The sequence below is a fragment of the Ornithodoros turicata genome, chromosome 9 (assembly GCF_037126465.1).
Source record: "Ornithodoros turicata isolate Travis chromosome 9, ASM3712646v1, whole genome shotgun sequence".
Classification (NCBI taxonomy): Eukaryota; Metazoa; Arthropoda; class Arachnida; order Ixodida; family Argasidae; genus Ornithodoros; species Ornithodoros turicata.
The window spans coordinates 37,278,717-37,304,501 of record NC_088209.1 but is presented as its reverse complement, the minus strand read 5'-3'; the positions used below and the strand labels follow the sequence as shown (position 1 = coordinate 37,304,501).

Here is a 25,785-nt window from a genome sequence, read left to right as displayed (position 1 = left end):
TCGTTCATTCGTATTTGTGAATAAAAATACGGTCTTTATTCATACTTTGCGGTTTTCCTTTATTTGTAGCTCACAGCGTTAGAGACCTGTTTCGGTGATGATGATGATGAACAGAAGGGAAAAAAAAGCCCTCATTGGGATTATAAGGATTGATTCAATGTTCCATAATGAATGAATGAATGCATGAATGAATGAATTGATTGTAGCGTTGCATAATCCATTATTTATGAGGGACATTTTGCTTCTCGGTCTATGAATACGGTCAGTGTAAGAACAATAGTGTAGCCTAATGCTTCCATTTTTTTTCTCAATCAACCTGAATCAATAAATCATATTATGCCAACCTTCTTTCTGAAGCTTTTTGCTCGCTCCCTTTCACTTTTTTAATAAACATCACCATCATTATTATTATTATTATTATTATTATATTAGGGGCCATTTGGTTGCTTATTACGTCATATTTCGGCGCAATTTGTACCGTTTTTAACGTTTGCCGTTCGCTTTGTTTTGCCACTGCTCACGTTATCTAAAGAAGAAAAAAAAAGTGGTGTGTGTGTGTGTGGGGGGGGGGTCATTGGCACAAAACCCGCTTTTGGGCTGCTTCGTCTACGCAATCACCACATTCGACTAGCCTCACTAGCACCCAGAACCAACTTCAAAAAACAGATCGCGCGACAAGTAGCCAGCGTGAACTTACGTTCCAACTGCCAACAAGGAATGTGCATTTGCATTCGTAGCTAAGGTTTTTTTTTGTTTTTTTATAGACAATTTTGGTATTTATACATTTCCAAGGTTACGCAAAAGCTCCTGGAGCAACATTCCTGTCGTCATAATAATATTTCTGCATATTTTGTGCATACTTGGACGTTTCGCGCCGCATATTTGCATGCATATTTTGGAACATTTTTCTGCGTAACGTCCCGGTCTGGAAATTCATCTTTGTCATCATCTCGTATAACTCACATCCTTCCGGAAATGTGGCAGCCACTCGTAGTCACAGGAAGCCTGTGTTTGAAATCGTTCGCGATGATTGGCTGACATACCGAGTTTGATAAGGAGTGAGAGATGGCATTACGATGTTAGTGTGCTGGCCATATATGTCACGGCGAGACTGGGAGGTACCCGGGTTCTAATCCCGGTGTCGGCTGTGCCGTCTTCGGTTTTTCTTCGGTTTTCCTGAGATGATGTCAGACATATATCGGCACACAGTTCCCTTAGAAGTCGGCCCAGGACGCACATTCCCCCAGAGCGTTATAGTCGTGACGTTGTCCACCTCTGTGAGACCGACAGTGGCGAGCTCTTTCAGAAGCGCCACCTATAAGGCCTGCCCCTTCCTAGGTGGCGTTGGTTTTGCCAACCTCTCCGCATTTTTCTTCTTCTTCAGACTAAGCCTAACCATTTCGGTCACCCGATAAAATCACGAACGGATATCGGAGCATCGGCGACATAAAATTCCGCTGTGGAAAGTTGCCCTGAAATCTATAGGGCCGGCTTCACACTAACGCTTTTCTCGTCCGTGTTTTACGGACAGGGTTCGATTGCCCTTTTAGGTTCTATTTTGGAAGCTATAATGGACGTTAAGAAACGTTAGTGTGAAATGGGCCTAATAACGAGAGAGCGGCGCGTTCCATATGTAGCAGGAACAGACGGACCGACTTTTCCGCGTCGGTCAGGATGGCAAACGTGAATTCAGGTCGACCTTGATTGTAACTGACTTGATTGCGGTGCACATACACACACACACATGCTTGTAAATAGGCGCGATGATGCAACGAGACTGATTCTTGGTCATCAAGGCTGCCTCATTGCCTCCGGGCGAGGCGGTGACACGACGAGGATGAGATTAGATTACGGCGGATAAAATTGCAGTGACGCGCCCGGTCTGTGCCAAGAATTGTGCTACTGTAGGCGGAAGCTCTGCACCTTGTTGTCGGAGTTGGACCATATGGCTGGAGAATCTGCAAATGTTTGGGGATTGCCCTGCTCAAACTCTGACTGCTCTCACCCAGTAGCGATCGCTATGCTGCAGCCGTTACTACATAGCACATACATATTTAATCAATCAATCAATCTTTACTTGGCCGCCTCACGTGAGCCTCATGAGCGCCTTGCATTTCCACGTCTCGTTGCTGTCGTTGCTTCGTGTATACATGCCGCGTCGCTTCCGGTATGGTGCCAAAACGACATCCGGTTTCGCAGCAAACACGGTATGCGCCAACCACTGCGCCGATTGGTGCAGTTATCGCTTCTGATTTGAGGAAAGAGAGGGCCGTATACGCCTTTCCGTGGCACTTCAAATTGCCACAGAAAGGCGTACGCCCCCAGTTTTCAACGAATCAGGAAAACGAAAGATATAATTCTGCATGGTGGCTGCATGGTTCCGAGTGCCCTTACACTCAAAAAACAGAACTTCGCCGCATAGCATGCTGTGTGCCAACCACTGCCGCGAATGATAGATTATCGCTTCTGAATCGAAGAGAGAGGTGTGCGTTCGCATTTTTGTGGCAATTTGGATACATGAAAATTGACACAAAAAGGCGTACGCCCCCTCTCTTTTCCAATCAGAAGCGATAACCCTATCATACTTGGTAATGGTTGGAGCACAGCGTGCTATGCGGTGAAGTTCTGTTTTTAGAGTGTAGTGGCGGAAGGACCGGAAGTCTTCGTGGCACCGGAAGTTGTGGCGGGGGCATGTTTGTGTTTTCCCGAGAATGTCATGTATAAAAAAGGAGAGCGAAAGTCAAATTGTGCATTGGCAAATAACGAGCTTCATAGCTAGAATAAACATATTCACTATAACGCCCAGCACTAAATGTTAGGCTTCAGCTTTTACCGGAAAGAGCACACGCTAGTTACGCCGCGGTTACGTCAGAGGAGAAAGGCCATCGACACGAGACCGCACACACACAGATCTTACGGAATAATCTCCCCGCGTTATAAAATGTTTCTACGTCATAATGTGTTAGCATAATTGGGTGGAGGCTTGACCGGCTTGGGCGTAATACTCGCTTTTTTCATTTCTTTTTTTTTTCTTTTTTGTCGACTCCCAATTTTCTCCACCCTACGTCACACAGAGAGGGCTGCCGTTACAGCTGTTGATGCTACTATGACGTCAATGAAAGAGCGAACAAGATAAAACAAGAAAAACGAGAGAAAACAAGTGCAGGAAGTTGGGCTAGTTGGTGGAAATGCATACTGTGCAATTTGGGACGCCTGTCCTGCGTGGTTCCTTCTGTCCTCCTCTGTTGCGTCCCCAGATTGCACGGCATGAACAAGAGAAAAGCTCGAAGCAACTCGTTAAACTCACGCAGGCCTCTGTGCGAGACGTAGATTGCAGGCTTTCTGCTATCTACAGTCTTGAAAATGAACTTCACGGCATAACATCACTTTCCAGCCATCATCTCGAACGATATCACTATCTGCCCTGATTTGTTGGAAACGGGAGGCGCACGCCTTTTTTGTGACAATTATGAACATCCTATGTGTCACAGAAAAGGTACACGTCTCCCGTTCTCGAGAAACCAGGGCAGATAACGATACCATAGGTGAAGACTGGCTATGGGAGCGTGTTGTGCGGTGAAGTTCATTTTTAAGGGAGTAGGACGTGCTGTCTTCGCACGCCCCAGACGTATAGCTTAAATCTCGCCTCGATCTTCCGCGATATACATATGGATGAAAAAAAAAAGGAAGTCACTGACAAGGTTAACCAGCTGCAGGACTCGAACCCACATTTTCTAGATTATCGGTAATCCAGAAGATGTGGGTTCCAGTCCCGCAGCCGGCTAACCTTTTCAGTGACTTTTGTTCTTAGGCACTCATCTCATCGTCATCATTTATTGTTGTTGTTGTCCACTGTTCTTCACGCGGAGGTCTCTGAGCCCTATGGAACTTGCTGTTCGTCTCATCGTCCCAGAGATATTTCACTTGTACGCGAAACGCTCTCGTTCCTCGAATTATGAGTCCCACGGCAGTTGTAGTATTTGAAGTGATGAGAATCCCGCGGCGGCAATGAAAGTCCGGTCCAGCGCTGCCATCTATACCTCTCTGCGACTCACAGCTTAATTTTCCGCGTTATTACGGGAAAAAATGAGCTACGCTCTTATTTTGCTACGCAAGCGAGCGAGACAAAAATCTTCCTCGGTGTTGTTTACGCTTTAGCGCTTCCTTATATTTCCACCTGTGCTTCTCCAGAGGAAAACAATTTGTCTCGTTTGCTCGCCGCGAGGAGTCGTTCGCTCGCAGCAGAACGCTCGTAGCACAAAACGCGGACTCACAACTAAACAGTTCAGAAGCCCCTGCTGCAATCGTGAAAGCGGTCCCCGCTGCCACTATAAGATCGTCTGCGAGGAAGTGAAGTGGTAGGAAAGAATTTGGGAGCCGATGACTGCTGGTCTCGTCTGGTCTGTACTGGATGGAACCGGATTCTGAATGACTCTTGTTGTTCCTCGTGTTACAGCAGGTTCGCGTGTGCATTCCGTCGACGCGCTTATATTTGCGCGGACAGGAAAAATGCAAGAGTGTAAACACACATCCCAAGCGACCATGTTGCCGTAAATTGTGTCTTGACAAAGAGACACTGGTTCGCATAAACAGAAAAGGGTAGCACCTGCTAAGGCTATGTTCCAGCCTTTGGGGATGGCAATTTTTAACCACACATATATGGCTGCGTCAAGATCGGGGGTCTTCCCAGCACACCAGCATACATTAAAAAAAAAAAAAAAAAAAAAAAAAACTGCCCCCATGCAGATTGCAATTACTCACTTCCCAGCACTGCAAATCGTCTCTGAGCTTAATTCCAAAAGAGACTGTTGTTGACACGGAGACTGTTGCCAAAGAAGAAGTTGTGGCAATGCATATACACTACACTTCTTAAAACAGATGGTGGTTGTGTTTGGAACTGGGCATCGTCACGACTGTCGAGGGGGGGGGGGGGGGGGCGTCCTGGGCCGACTTCACAGGGAACTGCATGTGCCGACATTTGTCTTAGAGCGTCTGAGGAAAACCCAGGGAAAACACCCGGACTGCAAAACCGGCGCCCGGAATCGAACCTGCCAATCTTGAAACAGAACTTCACCACGAAGCACGGTGAAGGTTAACTGTTGCGCAGAATGACGGCACTGTCACACCAGATTTGTGCAAAGCGCGGGGCGTACGCCTTTTTGTGACAATTTTATCGTAACTGCATAAGTGTCGCAAAAGGGCGTACGCCTCCCGTTTTGGGGAAGAACGATGTCATTATCGGGACGATGGTTGGCTAGGACCGTGCTGTGCGGTGAAGTTCCGTTTTGAGAGTGTATAAATGATGACAGATTGGCGGTAACTTTATGTCCCGTCGCTTTCAGCTTATAGCCATCGCATGAAATATGCGACGTCCCAGCAACTCTATTGTCGGGAAGTAAGCAACATTGGTAGTCGTTAGTCGCGCAAACAGAACACGACAGGGGGCCGCCCGATGGAAAAGAGGATGCAGGACGACAAAGAACGTGTCGGAGACACCTGTCGCAAGGGGCTTTGTGCGTTACTTTACTTTCACATCAGACGCAAGAATAGAGCCCCCGCGCAATAAACGGATGGAACAGGCGGACTGCCATGTGAGGTTGCAAATAAGGCTGCGTTGTCATGTCACATTCACGGGTTAAAAGGAACGACAGAGAGGAGTATACAGTCTTAAAACGGAAGTGGTAATGGTGATGATGGAGCTAGTATAGTCGACAGGCACACGCCTTTTTGTGACACTTATGTATGGTTATGTTTGTTTGTTTGTTTGTTTGTTGTCACAAAACGGCGTACGTCCTACACTGTTCAAACAGAGCCATCACAACAACAACAAATAAGTCGTGACTACACTCTAAAAACAGAACTTCACCGCATAGCACGCTGTGCGCCAACCATTGCCAAGAATGATAGGGTTATCGCTTCTGATTCGAAGAGAGAGGTGGGCGTACGCCTTTTTGTGGCAATTTGGATATATGAAAATTGCCACAAAAAGGCGTACGCCCCCGTCTCTCTTCGAATGAGAAGCGATAACCCTATCATTCTTGGCAATGGTTGGCGCACAGCGTGCCATGCGGTGAAGTTCTGTTTTTAGAGTGTACACTCTTAAAAATGAACTTCACCGCATAGCGCGCTCCTAGCCAACCAACTACTCGCATGATATCGCCGTGTGCCCTGATTTGTTCAAAACGGTAGGCGTACGCCTTTTTTGTGACACTTATGCTGTTCATAATTGTCACAAAAATGGCGTACGCCTCCCGTTTTCAGCAAATCCGGGCAGATAACGATATCATTCGAGATTATGGTTGGCTTGGAGCGTGCTATGCGGTGAAGTTCATTTCTAAGAGTGTATGACATGGGGTGATTCACCGCTGTACAGTACACTCTTAAAAATGAACTTCACCGCATAGCACGCTCCTAGCCAACCATCATCTCGAATGATATAATTATCTGCCCTGATTTGTTGAAAACGGGGGGCGTACGCCATTTCTGTGACACTTATGCTGTTCATAATTGTCACAGAAAAGGCGTACGCCCCCTGTTTTCAACAAATCAGGGCAGATAACGATATCATTCGAGATAATGGTTGGCTAGGAGCGTGCTATGCGGTGAAGTTCATTTTTAAGAGTGTAGTACAGCAGTACAGTACACTGTTAAAAAAGAACTTCACCGCATAGCACGCTCCTAGCTAACCATCATCTCGAACGATATCGTTATCTGCCCTGATTTGTTGAAAACGGGAGGCGTACGCCTTTTCTGTGACGACTATGAACAGCATAAGTGTCACAAAAAAGGCGTACGCCTCCCGTTTTCAACAAAAACGGGCAGCTAACGATATCATTAAAGATGATGGTTGGCTAGGAGCGTACGTGCTATGCGGTGAAGTTCATTTTTAAGAGTGTAGGTATACAGCAGTACAGTACCCCATTACACGCGAAACATTGGATGTGAGATATGAGAATACGACTGACGCTTTTGGGGGGAATATGCGTCCTGGGCCGACTTCTAAGGGAATTGTGCCGACATATGCCTGTACAGCGTCTGAGGAAAACCCAGGAAACACCCCAGACAACCCCGTATTCAAACCCGGGTACCTCCCAGTCTCGACGTGACATGGTCAGCACGCTAACCACTGAGCCACTGGAGCTTTTTTTTTTTTTTGTAAGTTTATTATGGTTTGTGGCGCTACGTACAAGAATGGTACAAGCACAACAACTGAACTGTCCTTCACTGGCTACGCTACGCTGCAAAAAGGAAGATGAAGAACAACAAGAAAAAAAAAAAAAACATGAAAGAAGCACCAATGGTCACCGATAAGAAGCGATAACCATACCATTCGTGGCAAGAGCGTGCTAAGCGGTGAAGTCCTTTTTTTTAGAGTGTGAGGTATAATACCGGCCGGGTGGCAGCCCTATAGGAAGATCTGAAACAGCGACACACGTCCGAACCGACCTGTATTTGGCTGAGGCACTCCCCGAAGTCTCCCAGCCCGCATCAGACGCATTGCTTTGAATACTCTCAAATGCTAAGTTGTAAATTACGCCCTGCATATTTTAGTCACCGCCCCGGCAAAGCATGCAGTCAGACAGGCGGACAAACAGGCCGGCAATGAAAGAATGAAGCATGAAAAGCATAATGAAAGCAGATCCACTGTGTGATTCAGGGCAGCTGGACGAAGGTTCATTCTCAATCGCACGCGCGGAGCAAGTGCGGTACCGAACTAATCTGTACGTGTGCCGCCGCTGATGTTTCTCATAATCGGTGATGGTGACCACGCGAGAGGGGGCTCTGCCGCACAACGCGGAAATGTGTTTGCCTAATAAGTGCGTGCGCTTAAGAAAGTCGGACAAAATTGTGAGAGGAAAATGCCACTTCCTCCATATGTCGTTGTTTTGACTGCTTCTAGCGGAGGTCAACGAACTCGGGCAAAATCCACGCACGACCTTTCACGCGTGAAACACAAGCTTCGATTCGCCGGGGCTCGGCGTGCGCGGCACATATTCTTCGCGTGGGAAGCAATTATGACGTACGAGAAATGGTAATGACGTCATCGCTCACTGTTTAGGCCATTATGCGCACCTTGCCCCGTTGCTTGCAATGGACACTGTTACTCGAATATTTATTTATGTTGCCTCGCGGACTGTGATCTAAATGTACCCGTGTGTAGGAGCATGCGTCACGGAGCAACACGGAGTCACTCTAAAATCCCGAGAGGATTACTGAATACAAAATTAAGTTCTAAGGATTGGTACATGATGAACATTCTGTATAGAGAAAATAAGATGAAACTGTAGTACAGTTTCATTTTTTTCCAGGCTGTTTAGCACAGTGGTACATTCTGCACTCATCGCAGAATGACTCGAAATATATATATACTTTCGACATTCGGGCAGTCTTTCTCTGTATGATTACAAAGCGTGGGCATACTTACAGGCAGGGCCGGCGAGAAAGGGACAGCCGGGGATGGTGCCCCGGGGCACGGGCCTCTTCAGGGGCCCGCAGGGTCCAAGACCCGTCGTAATCATATAAAGTAGAAATACTTAGGCTATGTTATCGAGACGTAAGGAAGGGGCCAGGGGATGACCCATCCCCAGGGCCCGTAATTTCTTTCGCTGGCCCTGCTTACGGACACGGTCGCATCCAGAAACCCATTTATGAAACAGATACTACTATGTTCGGCATCGGCCGTCAATCTGCCTGGCTAATTTTTTCTCTCTCGGAGGTTCTCTCTCGGAGGAGAAAGGCGCCGTCCAGACGTCCGCTCTTCCGCGGCATCCCTTTTGTCGGGGCCGTGCTCTGATTGGTGGTGTAGGGAGTGACGTTTCGCCTCTTTCCAAGAGGGGAATTTCCGGCGTACTCTCAACATCCGGCGTCTGCTCCTGTCACGTATTCCACCGAATAGCGATCGAAATACACCAATATTTCGCGTCGAACTTTCGATACTGTGGTCAGTGGTCAACGAGGAATAAAATGACACCATAGTTACGAGATCGACTGGAACGGATGCGACCGTCCCTTTAAACTTGGAACATTCTTCCCGTCACAGATGTCGGTGAGTATTACAGTGAAGCACCGGATTTTCCTCGCTTAGGGAAAACGTTACCTGTAGCGGAACGTTGGAGCGTTCAAACCCTGTAAAAATCATCCTCATAAGGCAATACTACAGACACCCCATCCGATCTCCATGTATAAAAAGTGGGAGGGGGGGAGGGTGAGACCTCCCAGTGGAACGCAAGGGGGCAGGCGCCCCTCTTTCCCCCGCACTTTCCGACGACACTGTGCGAGTATGTCTACGGCACCGTGAAACTGACTGGGCCGCGGGATGTTGTGAAAATCAGCAGACGACAACATCGTCGCATGATATGTTTTACACAACTGCCTGCAACTGCACGCTAAAAATAGGGGGAGGAAACGGCAGGGTCGGCTCGCCGTTGTTGGCCACGCTGAAGTGGACGTCGTCACGACTATAGCAAATACAGAAAAAAAGCAAGAAAAACAAACAAACAAATAAGAACAGACGGGTGGACGATGAAGGGTGGAGATGCGTAGAGGGTGCGTGAGTTCGTCAGAAGTGCAAAGTGTTAGAGGGGTAGTTGGGTTAAGACCCGCCCCCTGCAGAACTAAAAACAGGTGGCCAGGTGCCAAGCGAGGGCTGCACTATCCCGATTGACGTCGTTCTGCCTCCTGATTGGTTAAAAACGGGAGGCGTACGCCTTTTTTTGGAGCACTTATGGAGTTCCAAAAAAGGCGTACGCCCCGCGCTTTCCCTGAATCGGGAGTGATAACGGTTACTACACTCTTAAAAATGAACTTCACCACATAGCACGCACCTAGCCAACCATCATCCCGAATGACAACGTTGTTGCCCCTGATTTGTTGAAAACGGGAGGCGGAGCCTATTCTGTGCCGTGCATAATGAGCACAAAATAGGCTCCGCCTCTCATTTTCAACAAATCTAGGGCGAGAACGTTGTCATTCGAGATGATGGTTGGCTAGGAGCGTGCTATGTGGTGGAGTTCATTTTTAAGAGTGTATGTGCGAAGTTCTGTTTTGAGAGCGTGTTTTTGGGACGGAGAGCGACATGTTTGCGACGAAAACTGTTTTGTGATCGTGAACAACAGAGCGTATCGAATAAACAAACCCGCTTTGCGCACGTATGTACGTTATGCAGGCAGCTGGGAAACCCGAGCTTCCGTTCTAAGGCGTAAGACGAACTCGACATTGTATAATCCATACATCCGTCGGCGGTGGTTTTCCGGTTTACTATTGCAATGTTTCCGGGCAGGTGCTCGCGCTGCTCATGTCGAGCAGCAGGCCATGTTTATATTGACAGAATATATCGACGTGCGCTTCGGACACCAATAATGCTCCCACAGGCAAAACCCTGCCAGATTTTCCTTGAGTTGCTTTGCAAGTATAAGGTTTTCGGTATCTGTATGGAAATTCAGCGGCCGCTTAGCGTCGACTATTCCGCACAGAAAATTTGGATTTTTCTCTGCAGTAATATTCCGCACGAAATAAATGCCCGAATTAGGTCTGTGAAAGCGGCCCTCAGGCGGCTACTGCTTCCTGGGCACTTCCCGACACTGACCTATAAAATTGACCTAATGAAAAAAATTGATTCATTAATATGAATATGGAACTTTTTTCGTGTAAGGATGAGGAGACCTCTCCATCACTCTAAGAAAAACAAAAAACAAAAAAGGTAGAATTTTCTACCCATCTCTGGTAGAGCTGCATTGCAACCACATTTCTACTCAAGCCAATTTTACCTTTTGGGTGTAACTGCAGAGTAGAAACCAAATATAGAGTAGAAACTCTCGTTCTACCAGCTTGGATAGACAAGTCTACCCATCTTTCTTAGGGCAAACGTGAGAGAGAGGAGGAAGGGAAAGGGACGCCGTCGCTTATACCCGCGGAGGAGAGGGCGGGCGTGGATTGGCCCGAAATGGTAGAGGTACTGTCGCTCTACCAGTTTGGGTAGGAAATTCTACCCTTTTTTCTTAGAGTATAGGTAAATAGCGGGACATTGAAAAAAAAAACATTTTACGTAGTTTATTTACATTGCGGAAACTACCAAATTACAAATCACAAACGCGTCGAATTTGAAGTACATACAGACAGGTATCATCATTCATTCGTCGTCAGCATCATCCTCATCACCATCCTCTCATTTTCCCCCAATAGCAATGGGGTAGCATTCCGCTCAATGAGCGGAAGTCATCCCCATATCATCGTCATCATGTATTTCTCTCTCTCTCTCTCATCATTCATGCTGTCGTCCGACATGGCAGCTCGCTTCTTCCGGTCCGTCCAACATATGTTCGTCTAACATATGAGGTGTTGCTTAATTATCTGTATGAGAAAACACCTTTTAAAAAGGACGCGTTGTTAAATCTCCATGATTGGCAAGTTTGAGCGATGGGCAAGACACGTAAACAACACAACACGAAGGTTTGTGAAATGTATTCAACATTTGCATCTCAAGCGCAGTATAATAGCTGCAAGCTGCGTTGGTGTCACTGTTTGCCTGGTGAATCACTCCACACTACGTGAAATCGAGAGCATCCACAGGTGCGGCAACCACGACTTGCGTTACCTGTATCGCGCACGCAAAACAGCAACGGAAACAGCTGCTTTGGGTTGTTGTGCCTCTTCATTATGCGCGAACTCCAGCAGGACTCTGAAGGTCGCAATGACGCTTGATGTGACACTGGGGGTAGCCCTATATGTTCTCCCGGCATGCAGCAGGTGTGGCTTCCGTTACGTCAATCTTGCAAAACAGTCGCATGTTTTATTTTTTTATTTTTCTATTGTTCCTCTTAATGTAGGATACGCTTTTGGGGACTGTGACGTCCTGAAAAGCCTTGTGATCGATGGATTCAGCTGAGAGATCTCTAGGTTACATAATGACGTAACTTATGGCTTCACGTCGCGAGACATCTATATGGTCAATCCCAAGGAAGAAGGCGATGAGTCAGTCAGTTCGAGATGCAAAACAGAACTGATTTTATTGTAAACAGAAAGGAGAACGGAGGGTATGCCCTTTGCAGTCCGCTCTGGTTTTGTCTGCAGCTGAGCGTCACGGAAAAGATGGAGTAGAAAACAAAAATCTGCTGCTTTTTTAGCTTCGTGAAAGCCTGTGCATCGAACGGAAATGACAACACATCCGATGCCCTGAGGGTGGTGAGGGTCCACCACCGCAACTACCACCCATATACCCCCTCACGTCTGTGCATCCTTCGCTCGCTTCTCATCTCCCCCATGCGCATGCGTCCGCGGCACGCGATCTCAGCTGGCGCCGCCCAGCGGGAGAAATACGCATCTGCGGCGGAGGGAATTGTTTTGCTTGACGCCATTTTTATACCGTGGAGGAAAGCGGTGCAGCAGTTCATTCGGTGGGCTGCGTCTGTGTGCGTTGACGTGAACACCCAGGAAATCGAGATCAGAGATGAGTGTTATCGTGGACAGTCATCGTAATTTGCAGTAGTACCAGCCGGCCAACTACGTGGTACATAGCCCAGTAGTTCTCGGCCAGGAGGAAACTCGCACCGGCTGTCTTGCGTACCCTGCTCTCGGTAAGACTCCGCTTCGTTTTCTTTTCCGTCCATTCCTGATCCGTTCCCCTCCGAGTGTGAGTACTTCTGGCTCTCATCCGTTCATCGTTCTCGTTCTTCCTTCACTGAACGTCTGAGTAACGATCTCGAGTCAAAGTTCGTCGTTAGGCTGGCTCTCCTGCCTGTGCATTGAACTAGCGAGAGGAGAATTGATAGCTCTAACATAATTTGAGATCCTCTGCCACACATACGACAGCGGAGGACATAGTAACTCTCCCCAGGCAGACTGTAATCAGACTTGTACTATTTCTGGATGACCTCCTTGAACTGGAGACAGGTGTTGCAATCGCGCATCATGCTGCTATTAAAAGGTGTGGCTGTGTCGGCTGCGTGTCATTTGTAAAGTGCAGCGTGCAGCTAGAGAAGGGCAAGTGATCGATATGCACGCCCGAACGTGCCGGCTCAGCAGTGCTTCCGTGCTTGTTCTGGTTAGGCCTACTGCTGACTTGGCCCGGGCAAATCTTGAGCGTGTTCCTAACTTCGGTTTCTCAGGGGTATACTTCCGTCAAATATTATCGGCCACGACGTTTCTGCGGTCGTACGCTTATCCACTGTTTGTGGAACGTCCGTTCCGGTAAAGTAGAAAAAAAAAAAGACAGAAAAAAAACCCGCTGATCACCTGGAGTTCGCGCGGCTGGCGGCGATCGATACAAACAGCCGTTCGTTCTGGCGATGGGGGCAAGCGAAAGATGCGAACAAATGGGTTTCAGTGAGAAGGCTGCTAGCTAGCATGCCGTAGTATACTCCCGCAGTTGGTCGCCGATGTTGTTTGCATCTTGTTGTTTGACTTGTTGGACACGTCGCCAAAAACGTTTTAGGCATAGCACATGATATATGTAAAGTTCAGCACTTACATTGGGACATGGTTCGAGAGCACTGAGCTCCATGACAAGTTTGCTGCTCTGTCCTATTTATTGTGTGATGTCTTTCTCTCTGTCTCTCTCTCTCTCTCTCTCTTCAAATTCTTTTCTATTTACTTCACACACCTGCTCCTGGGGCTGCTGCTGTAATTGTACGACATCGCTTTTTATGGCTTACTTCGCCATTTTTCTTTTCTTTCTTTTTACATCTGTTTTGGTAACATGCCGATTTCGTGCTGATCTCAGAAAGGCATTCTTTTTTGTTATTCTGACCGTCAGTCAACTGGAAACGCTTTCCTTGTCTGCCAGCCAACCGGTTGCGGCTGGTTACATCATGATTGCCAAGAAATTTTAGTAAAGCCTTGTCTGTAGCAGTCCAACACAACAGTGACATTGATGTATATGTTTTTATGTGCGCGTGTTCTTGTGTGTGTGTGGGGGGGGGGGGAGAGGGGTAGGACCCCGTGAAACGAATAACAGTCGCATATATACTTCCGGTGGAGTACTATTTCAAGTAAACATGGCCACGTTAAGAACAGAGATGAGTGAGGCATAGGCTAATCTCTCGACTCAGAAAAATAGACGAGCGCTTCCGTTCGTGCAGTTCTACAGGTTTTCCCACTCATTTTAATCCATTGGTCACTTAATTTAATCCAAGCACTACCCAATTTAATCCAGTGGTGAACCAAATTAATCCAGACACCAACCAATTTAATCCAATTGTGTACTGTGTATTCAGTCATGACATGACTGATACGGAATGCATTTGCATGTGATGCTTGGATTAAATTGGTTGGTGTCTGGATTAATTTGGTTCACCACTAGATTAAATTGGGTAGCGCTTGCATTAAATTGAGTGACCAACGGATTAAAATGAGCGGGAAAACCTGTAGTATGCGCACGTGCTATTGTCCGCCGTTTATGATACCTGTCGTACGTAATACAGCTATATTCTTCGAACGACAGAAAAGAGGAATTTCTGCATGGCCCAAATCGGCATCTCATGGAGTTCATGTTCGTCATAGCGGATAGTATTTCCCAAAAAGGCATTGTCTTGTGTGCTGGAATCCGAGCAGTGCACACGTAGACGCTGGTACATACCACATACTGCTGCTACCCTCTCGAGTAGCTGAGAATCTGCTTGCCGCCTGCACACAACGACAGTACGTTAATAGCGTGGAAAATTTAGAAGAAAAAAAGTTACTTCAGAAATGCTTAGTTGCGTAACAGTATATACTCCGTTCGACACTTTTGTGCAGGATATATGGGACATGTAACTCTTAGATAGGTGTTTACTCAGCACCACGGCTGTTAATGCTCCTGTAGCCATCAATGTGTCTTTGATAGATATTATTGTGTCTTCTGGGTTGTAGAAAATGAGCAGACACGCTCTTGCAACCCCCCGAAAATACACGCCAAAAAATCTAAGAAAGCTCGAAAATATAGCAGACGAAACAGAGATCATCATTCAGAATGCTGAAAATAAGAATCGTACATTCTCAAAACAGAACTTCACCGCGCAGGACGGTGCAAAGCGCGGGGGCGTACGCCCCATTTGTGACAACTGACACAACTCCATAAATGTCACAAAAAGGCTTACGCCACCCGTTTTGAGCAAATGATGTCACTCGGGATGGTGGTTGGCTAAGAGCGTGCTGTGCGGTGAAGTTCTGTTTTGAGAGCGTACGCCCCCTTGTTGTGTCAGTCTGAAAAATGTTAATTGCTACAAAAAGGCGTATACACTTCCGATTTTAAGCGAATCGTGAAAGAGTTATTTGGAATTACGGTTTGCTCCGAGTGTGTCATGCGGTGATATTCTGTTCAGTGCTGCCACTCTAGCGACTTCGACGCCAAATTTAGCGACCTCTGGCGGTGCTTGGCGACTTTTTATCGCACTCTTTAAAATCGGCTCGTCGTTGTTGGCCACACAGAAGTGGGCGTCGTCACGACTATATACAAAAAAGAAAAAAAAGGAAGACTGATGGTAGCAAAAGAAAAAAAAAAGACGGATGGAGGATGAAGGGCGGAGACGCGTAGTGGGTGCGTGAGTCCGTCGGGGAGTGCAAAGTGCTTGAGGGGTCGTTGGGTCTTAAAATGAACTTCACCACATAGCATTTTCCTAGCCAACCATCATCCCTAGTGACATCGTTCTTTACCCCCGATTTGCTGAAAACGGGATGGCACACGCCATTTTCGTGGCTTTAGGCAGTTCATAATTGCCACAAAAATGGCGTACGCCCCTCGTTTTCATCAAAAAGAGGAAAGGAAGCGCGTTGAAAGTTGGCAAATTTCGCAGAAACAACATTCGTGAATTACTGGCTAAACAGTTGCCAGTACTTCTACGCACACAAGGTGGCTGGCAACACTGGCCGATACTAACGTTCCGCTGATCTTAACAGAGTTGCCGAATTTCTGTCGCTTTCCTTCACACAATGCCGCGGCGCTTGTGAACTTGTCCCATTATATTTTGCTCAACCACAATGCTCTCTGATGCAGAGTTCAAAGAGAGTGCAGAAATCAAAGCTATGAAAATCTTGCGCATAGCCTCATTACCAGTTATCCAGGCTCTCGAACTCGATCAACGGATCAGCGCTCTCGGAAACATATTACCCGTGCTCCTATATGATGTTTTCGATTCCGTTCAATTGAGTTGATTCCGTAATTGGAGTGCAGTATGCAAGTTATTGTATTCTGAAAGCAAGATAACAAAGCAGGAATGCACAACAGATATGCTGCAAAATAGTGTTTGTAACGAAAGAGCCACCACAGTCACCTACACTCTAGAAACAGCATTTCACCGCATAGCACGCTGTGTGACAACCGTTGCCAAGAATGATAGGGTTATCGCTTCTGATTCGAAGAGAGAGGTGGGCGTACGCCTTTTTGAGGCAATATTCATATATCCAAATTGTCACAAAAAGGCGTACGCCCACCTCTCTCTTCGAATCAGAAGCGATAACCCTATCATTCTTGGCAACAGTTGGCACACAGCGTGCTATGCGGTGAAGTGCTGTTTTCAGAGTGTACGGCGTTGATCAAATTGATAAATAGATGTCACAGCCATTAGTTCAAGCTATATGCGACCGTTGACACATCTGTTTTAGATTTAGCGACTTTTTTGTTTATCCGTACTTGGCCACTTCAGGTAGAGAAAAAGTGGCAACACTGATTCTTCTTTAAATTGTAGTACTATGCTACGACTGTGCTGTCCGAGATTTTCCCTGGGTTTTCCGGCAGACTTTCCAGACGAATGACCGGGCACAGTTCCCCCTGAAGTCGGCCCAGGACGCATACTAACCCCCCCTCCCATCCCCTCTCCTCTCCTTCCTGCTGTCCTCTCTCCGACTGTCTACATCTGTACGTGGCTCATAGGCACAGTTGCGTCGAGGTGCTAACACGGAATAATAAAAAAGTTCTGTATATACCGAGTCTATAGGGCCCTTCAGGCACAAATTCGTACCGTTATACGCCGCGGGAATGTTTGCGAAACATTGGTTCACACACAAATAGTATATGCCACGAACGAAGAGCGAAAAAATCTGGAGAGAATGTTTGCGGAGTTATTTTTGAGACAGTTTGTGCTGTCCTGGGAGCTTTTAGAGACGCGGGGATATTGAAGAAGAACACGTGACCAACCGAGGTCCTTCGCCATGCGCTTTTTTTTTTTAATTTTTATTTACCTCAAAACATGCGCGGTTCAAGGCGAACGGGAGCCTAAAATAAAAACGTTTTGGGGGTCGAATTCCTGTAGTGCATTTACGTGCGCATACACAGTGCGTCAATAGACGCGGTCCAAAAAGAAAACACGTTGTTGGCACTCGGCCTTGCCAGCAGAGCGTACATTTTTAGGTGTCAGCCGCGCTAGAAATGGCTAGACTGAAAACGCGCGTACGATTTCTTGCTCCTCGATGGACGACGGATTCGGTGTTGTCACTGCTGAGTCAGATGACCGCGGACTCTCGCACGAACCACTTGCTGTATATATATTATTTATTTGTTTTACCCTGAAGGCCTCAGAGTCGTTACAGAGGGAAGTGGGTACACGAAAATACAACAGGAAAAATCACAAAAGGCACTTATGATGCAGAAAATTGCACGAATCAAACACTAACGCTTACAAACGGGAAGTGAGGAGATGGTCATATACAGCTTCGATGAACCTATTAGCATCAACAATGAACATAACAGAGCCCTGAAGGTGATTCCATTCTATATACCGATGTACGAGGTACGAATGACGATTATAGAACGCCGAGGTTTTACAGTTGTAATTGCCGACTTTGGTGTTGATGGTCAATACGTGATGATAAATACGTTGGAGGCAACGATAGCGATGATTTTAAATGGCCGTTTTTATGATTACTTTTATATAAAAATATAATATAATAAATTATAAAATATATAATCTAAATAGCTATTTTGCTCCGTTATATGTACATATGACTATTCGCTCAAACATATCTGAGTCGTATCCCCGCTCGGTTTTAAAATAGCTATTCGCCCAGCCCTATCCTTTTACATATGAACTAGGGTGTATTCCTGGCAGGCGACACGGAATGCTTTTCAGAAACGATTGGATGGAGCGGAATTTCATCTCGTGCCTGCGCCTCGCGAGAGCTTTGGGAATTCGCACGGCATTATGCGTTCATACCGCGGGGGTACAGTGGATACAAAGTCCGCACGTGCGAGTTAGCTCCAAGACTGGGAGATGGCGGAGTCAAATTTCCCTGCCGGCGGCACGTGAGGTTGTCATTGGATTTTCCGACAGGCATGCCATAGCCGAATGAAACCGTTCTCTTCTCTGATTTGTTGAAAACGGGGCGCGTACGTTCTTTTGGGACAATTATCATAACCACATCAGGTCACAAGACGGCGTACGCCCCCGTACTTTCCACAAATCCGGAATGAGAACGGTTTCATCCTGTGCAATGGTTGGACTTGAGCGTGCTATGTGGTGAAGTTTATTTATTTATGTATTTATAGTAGTACCTCAAGGCGCCCCATTGGGGGTAAGCGAGGATAGAAGTTTACACAAGTATAAAATAAATAACACGGAAATATTAAATACCATATGTTCAACACTCTTAAAAATGAACTTCGCCGCATAGCACGCTGTTAGCCAACCATACTCTCAAATGATATCGTTATCTGCCCTGATTTGTTGAAAACGAGAGGCGTACGTCTTTTTTGTGACACTTATGGCTGTTCACAATTGTCACAGAAAAGGCGTACGCCTCCCGTCTTCAACAAATCAGGGCAGGAAACGATATCATTAAAGATGATGGTTGGCTAGGAGCGTGCTATGCGATGAAGTTCATTTCTAAGAGTGTACCTCCCGTAGGCCGCACTGCGGACACCCGCTCATTCAACCAGATATGTGCGGAATTTGCATATATTGTCGCTAAGCTGACTAAAGAAATGTCAGTTTTGCGCGTTCGTTCGGAGCACGTCTCGCGCTTTTGTTTTCCACGCTTCCTCTTGATGTGACGGGGACCCCCCGGGAGGGTTGGCCACTGTTGCGGACTGTGGAAACTTCGTGCTGTGCACACGTGCCAACTTCACTGAGTCAAGGTGCTACAGTTCGGTTCGCGAGTCCTTTGCCAAGGCCAGCATAGCACTTCTTTTTCCGGTAGGATGGCTCAGCTGTGTTGTACTTCGATGCGCCCTGCCTATAGAGAAGCCCCGGAAGGAAAACGGAAATCTTTTGGGGGACATCGTTTTTTTTTTTTTTTGTCTTTCGTTTCTTTCGTTGTCTCAGAAAAAAAAAGTCAAATTTCTACAAATTCAAAATTCAGCACACAACACAAAATTCAAAAATATCAAGTTTCGTGCCTTTGATGCGTTCCAACCCGTCAACAGTACCTTAGATGCCTCTAATCCGCCAAGAATCAACTTAGAGATCCGTCTGGCCGCTGCAAGCGATCGCTATCGCGTTCACGTAATGTCGGAGTTCTGCTTGGAGTGGACGGGTTGTTCTAATTAGCTGTGGCTTAGTACACAGCAGTCGCATGGGATATACTCTGCTCTGCATTTAAGCCTAGAGGATGGACACTGCATGCTAAAGCTTCTAGCTCATTGTATGCTGTGGTTTGGCCGGCAATGCTACGACTCAATTTTAAATCGAAAAGAGACGCCGTAACCACGTCTGTTTCCAATTTTCCCAATTTTTCGGCAAAAAAAAAAAACACCCGAAAGAAACCGTTTTTTTTCCCCGAGCGATTCAAAATTTCCGGAAATTTCACACCTCTGGCCCTGCCTATGCCTACTTCTTTACTGGCGAGAGGCTGTACGTGCGTATCGCTCCGATTCGTTGAAGGCGAACTGCGAGGGTGCTGTAAAAAATGCCTATCGATAATCCTTCCTAGAGTGATCCACGAGAGAGGCGACACATCCATCAAATTAGCGTCTTATGTCAGCCCGTCAGCGGAACGTTTGCTCCGACCTCTCTTCTTTTTCGCAAACAAGCTTGCCTTCAGCCTATTTCGAACAGAGCAGACAGGTTCAAGTATAGATAAAGTAGATTCAAAACTTCCTTAACGACATTATGTGCATGAAGAAAATAACAGCCAACCCAAGCAGCACAACACGTTGGTTCAATATTGGACCAATATTGACCGGCGCAATACCTTAACAGCACCGAATACGCGAATTCGTGGATGTACGAATAATGTCGTAACGAACTCGTACGTCCCGATGGATATCCTCAGAATATCCGTTGGATGTACGAATCCTTTAGTACGTTACTCGTACATCCCTAGGATATTCGGTGTTGTTGGGGTATTGGTCCAATATGGGGGCCAATATTGGGCCGACATTGCCAGTATTGGTCCAGCATTGTGCCAACATGTTGTGCTGGTTGGGAAATAATTAGGCAAATTCGTAAATGCTGCGACGCCCAGTTTAAATATGTCATAAATAGAATGTAGGTGCAGCCTTTTACTCTTGCGTCTGTACGGTGCGCTTCGTCATCTACCCATTCGTGTTACATTTATCGCCGCCTAATCGGCACAAGTCGGCACGTGATTATTGATTCATTGTTACAGGTTTTACATATCAGATTATCATGTGCTATGAAAGGTACCGCAAGTTTGTCTCAAATATCGTTGTTGAATGTATTGTTATTTCAAATGAATTTATTTTAATTCATTGTCGTGTCATTATTAATTAATGTATACAGCATTCCCGAAACAGAAGTGTGGTGGTGGTGGTGGTGGCGGTGGTGATGATGGTGATGGAAACGGAAATTCACCACCTTACACGGTGCAGGCCATCTATCGCGCAATCCAATCCAACCCAATGATAGTTGCTACTCCTGATTTGTAGAAAGCGCGGGGTGTATACGTCTTTTTGTGGCGACTAACATAACTGCATAAGTGTCACAAAAAAGCGTACGCCTCCCGTTTTTAACCAATCAGGGGGTAGAACGATGTAATTCGGGATGATGGTTGTCTATATGTTTCCATACAATGTATAGACTCACTTCATGCAGTGGGTGACGTCATAGCGATGCGGCTGCGCTGCTGTCCTGTTTCGTGGGCAAAAATTGCTCACGGTCGTTATTAAAGACATGCCGCAAAGTGGTGTAGCAATTGGCGAACGCAAGTTCACTTTGGGTGCGGGTTTGGGTGCCCAAGCTATTTCCGAAAAGATATGTCGTTCTAGAATGGGTTCCTCGAGCGCTTTGCAGCCCCAAAATAAATAAGACGTCTTCACTACGCATGCCCAGAACCCAAAATAATGTTTTGCGCAACGCGCATTGACGGTTCCCCTAAAGCGCTTGAGTACCTCATTACTTCCCAGTAAACCAGAAATATCCCAGAAATCCAGAAATATCTACGCTGCTGCAGCCATGCGACGATGCGCCGTAATTCAATAATCGTAGCCTCTCTGAAACCCCCAGCCACTGGGGTCATTATGGCCGTCGAGTCGAGTCGAAAATTGTTACGTTTCCGGCGGTTGTGGAGAACGCCGCGGTAGATCGTCTCGTATTTTGATGGAGTCAATTTGGGTTCTTGCGACAGCCGTTGACTCGCGAAAAGCTGAAAAAAAAAAAAAAAAAGGAATGAAGAAGAGCCCCACTTAATGTCAGCTCTATGCCAGCCATATATATAAGCGCGTGCTTTATTATAATTCGCCCGCCCTGGACATCACATGGTATAACAATTAATTGATTGATCGATTTTATATTTTACACACATTGTATACACATTGTTGAGGAGACAGAGGGAAACAAACACTGATATGAGGATGCGATCTGAGCTTGATCGATAGTGAGGAAGCTAGTATATGTCCACAACGAATTGTAAATTATGTTGACAGACGTTCAATAAATTTCCTTCAAACATGAAGTTATACTAAATGTTTACAAATACGCCTTAATATAAAAACAAGTATGTGTACAGTGGTAACACTTCATTATTTCTTAAAGATATCTGAAATGTGCTATCAGAGCTTGAAGCACAGCAACTTATATTCCTTTCGAAGTGTATAAATGGACCTCCTTTCAAATTTAGACACTCGCACACAGGAAAATAAAACAAGCTTTCGAAAAGTGAAGAGGAGACGGAGAGAGAGACCATTAGACAGCCCATTTAGGGTTCACAGTCGTCGATCGAAATCGATACGAGCATGATATCAAGTATACCAGCATATACAGTGCTGTCTTATCTGTGCCCGGGTAGGAAAATGTAAGAAAAAAGAACAAGCAGTCAGCCAAGTTTCTAATTGCACTGGCGCGAACGAGATAATTATATAAAATGCATTTGTATCGCGTGCACTTAGGTAATACCTGCCCCGTAATGCATAAAAGTATTATGTATGGTTATATAAAAGACGCCTCTCCCATATTCCAGGTTGAGATCCGCTTTCTGCGTGGAAAATAAAGCTTCGCTATCGCTAGCGTCTATTTTCCACGCGTGTATTTCATAGGGGTCGATAAATCTCTTCCGCTTCCACAACATATGTTTTGCACGTCAGCGTGCAGGCTGTTCTATCAGAGCGAGTTCCAGAGTATAGCTGAAGTAATATAGAAGTTCGCCAGCTTGTGAAGCGTTGTACGACGGTTGTGTTCTGATCAGAGTCCCTGTCACATGCCACTTTTCCATTATCTTCACTATACCTTATCTTTGCACCTTACCTTCTTCACCTTTGAGCGCTGCTTCTTGGCTAAAATATTAAAAACAAGCGTAAAGAAGTGGCCTTCCCTCGGATCCTACACTCTTAAAAATGAACTTCAACACATAGCACGCTCCTAGCCAACCATCATCCCGAATGACAACGTTCTCTCCCTTGATTTGATGAAAACGGGAGGAGGAGCCTATTTTGTGCCGTGCATAATAGCACAAAATAAGCTCCTCCTCCCGTTTTCAGCAAATCAGGGGCGAGAACGTTGTCATTCGGGATGATGGTTGGCTAGGAGCGTGCTATGTGGTGAAGTTCATTTCTAAGAGTGTATATCTTGCGTGGATATCAACGTGTATACCAACAATATCAACAAAAAATCAACTTATCATCGTAACGATATACGAAGTTGACGTATCCGTTGTCAGATGATCGTCTCGGCGTCTGCCGCGCGGTTCGTGTGCTCGGTCGCATTCTGCATGTTTTCTTCCACGTCCATTTTTCTTTTTTCCCTTTAGATTCTCCTTCTTTCCCGTTTCCTTTGTTCTCTTAATGTTTTTCCACGATCTTTCTCTGCAGTGCACTGCAGAGAAATGAACTTCACCGCATAGCACGCTCCTAGCCAACCATAATCTCGAATGATATCGTTTTCAGCAAATCACGGCAGATAACGGTATCATTAGAGATTATGGTTGGCTAGGAGCGTGCTTTGCGGTGAAGTTCATTTTTAAGCGTGTGGAATAGCAAATGTGCCTTGCGTTTCACCGACCTCACCTCATTTTCTAGTTAATTTCGGTAAACAATAATTTAATAATAATAATAAAGAAATAAGGATAAAAATAATTAATTTCGAATTAACATATATCCCCCATCCAATTTTGATTGTACCACAGTTTGACTGGTACTATATTACTACCCCAGTCACTTGGAAAGATGTAACACACTCTGAAAACAGAACTTCGCCGCATAGCACGCTGTGCGCCAACCATTGCCGCGAATAATAGGATTATCACTTCTGATTCGAAGAAAGAGGCGGGCGTACGCGTTTTTGTGACAGTTTGGATATATGAAAATTGCTACAAAAAGGCGTACGCAAACCTTTCTCTTCGAATCAGGAGCAATAACTCATAAATCATTCTTCGCAATGGTTGGAGCACACAGCGTGCTATGCGGTGGAATTCTGTTTTTAGAGTGCACCCCCAAATCATTGTCACCAAAATAAATGGTTGTTGTTTTGTCACTTCGAAAAGGAAAAAAAATAAAAAAATAAAACAAAAAGCCTACCTTTTCTGACAACTGTGCACATTCGAGCATGACAGGTGGTTACATAAGCGTATAGCCAGTTGCGAGGGCAGCGTGTGCTGACTCGTTTTATTATTATTATTATATATCTTTTTTTTTATAAGGTCACTCTCGATTACAGGGTGAAAGTAAGCGGGTTGCTGTTTGACGGGAGGGCGGCGGAGCGAAGGCTTTCCAGGAACGCTGCACGGAAGCGTATGTCCGTCCGTCAGTTGGCCGAAATTATTAAGAGACCTTGGTGCTTATGAGGAATCGAGTGTGTTTACTTCCTTCGTCGAGGTCGCCTTCGCAGGATTTGAGCGTCTCCGTGAATGACCCCAGGGTGGCAGTAATCACAGTCCTTTTTGATATGGAGAAGGTGTCTCGGAAAGTCTGCGAATGCGACGTCACTTTCAATTGGTGGAGGTCGAGCCTTCGAGGTGCGCTGTTCAAGACGGCGTCGAAACGGGGGCGCTTTGATACGTGTGGTTCGCCACGCGTATACAACGCGGGCATTGTGTTGCACACGGCACACTCTTAAAATGAACTTCACCTAGCCAACCATCATCTCTAATTATATCGTTACCTGCCCTGATTTGTTGAAAACGGGAGGCGTACGCCTGTCTTGTGCCGCTTGTGTTGTTCATAATTGTCACAAAAAGACGCAGAGAAAAATAACTTTACCTTGACACCGATATAGAGGGAACGGGATTCATGCGTTGCGCCGTCCGTGATTTATGCGGAACCACAACTTACGCTTGCCCTTTTCTTCTCCTTCTCGATAAGGGCGGCAATGCGGAGTGGGCTCTCATTGGCCATCCCCGCGAACGATCTGTCCAATCAGCGAGAGGATCGTTTGAGGAGACCAATGGGAGGCCGCTTTCCATTCCCGTCCTTCGGAAGCCGAGAGGAAGAGGAAAAGCGTAATATTGCGGTTTCGTTCGCGGACTGAATCCCGTTCCTTTTGTTTTGCTGTAAAAGTAACGGCACCTTTGATTTCGCGAGGATAAATTTGTTTGCTTCTTCTACGCGTCCTATACCTGACGTTGACTGTTAAGCAGACGTCAGAAGAGTGTGTGTGTGGGGGGGGAAGGCACGGTCATTCCCATTGGTGCTCGTAAGCACGTGACCTCTCCCGCGATGCCTCAGTGGCGGAGACGCGTCCAGTGATGTCGGAGCTGGTTGGGTGTCGATATTTCCGGTACCGCTTCCTCCATTTGGTGTATAACTTGGACTGCATGCTCGCGGGATGCATGTGAGTACCCATCTTTTATGCATTTGTCTGCTGGCATAACTTAAAAATTTTTTACAGATATTTTTGGGTTCCCGCCTCCGCTCGTCCGTATATATTCTGTAAATCTGTTAAATCTAAATTCTGTCTAAATCTATTCTTCTTTAAAGTTTTGTTAACGATGATATGGGAAGTGTAGAAATATTGTATAACCAATTTAACAAAGTCGAATTGGCCGACTGAGTGCAAATAATTTGCACTGAGACTGAATGCGAAAGGAAATCGAAAATGAAAACTGTGGCGTACTCCATTTTTGTGGCAATTATGAAATGCATAATGCCACAAAAATGGCGTAGTACGCCCCTTTTTTTTTCATGAAATCAAGGGCGCGAACGTTGTCATTCGGGACGATGATTGGCTATAGAAGCGTGCTATGTGGTGAAGTTGATTTTTAAGAGTTCATTTCGAATCCTGGTGCCCGCTGTCAAACATATGTCGGCACAGTTCCCTTAGAAGTCGGCCCAGGACGCACATTCCCCCCTGAGCGTTAGTAGTGACGTTGCCCACCTCTGTGAGGCCGACGACGGCGACCTCTTTCGGCACTACTACAACCACCACCACCATCATCATCATTTTTAAGAGCGTACGGCACACGGAAAATAGTTGGTTATACATTCTTAAA

General features: G+C 46.1%; 1 protein-coding gene across 5 annotated transcripts in view; it reads left to right on the top strand.

The window, feature by feature from the left end:
• Window positions 1-25,785, top strand: part of LOC135368813 (protein FAM13A-like) — an 89,984-nt gene that overhangs the window by 36,581 nt on the left and 27,618 nt on the right. For 4 of the 5 annotated variants that reach the window (XR_010414876.1, XM_064602329.1, XM_064602332.1 and 1 more), the window contains exon 1: window positions 12,353-12,572. The exons of the other annotated variant lie outside the window; for it this stretch is intronic. The gene's annotated coding sequence lies outside the window, so the exon portion shown is untranslated. Of the gene's footprint in view, window positions 1-12,352; window positions 12,573-25,785 lie in introns of those variants that run through there. 5 annotated transcript variants of the gene reach the window in all.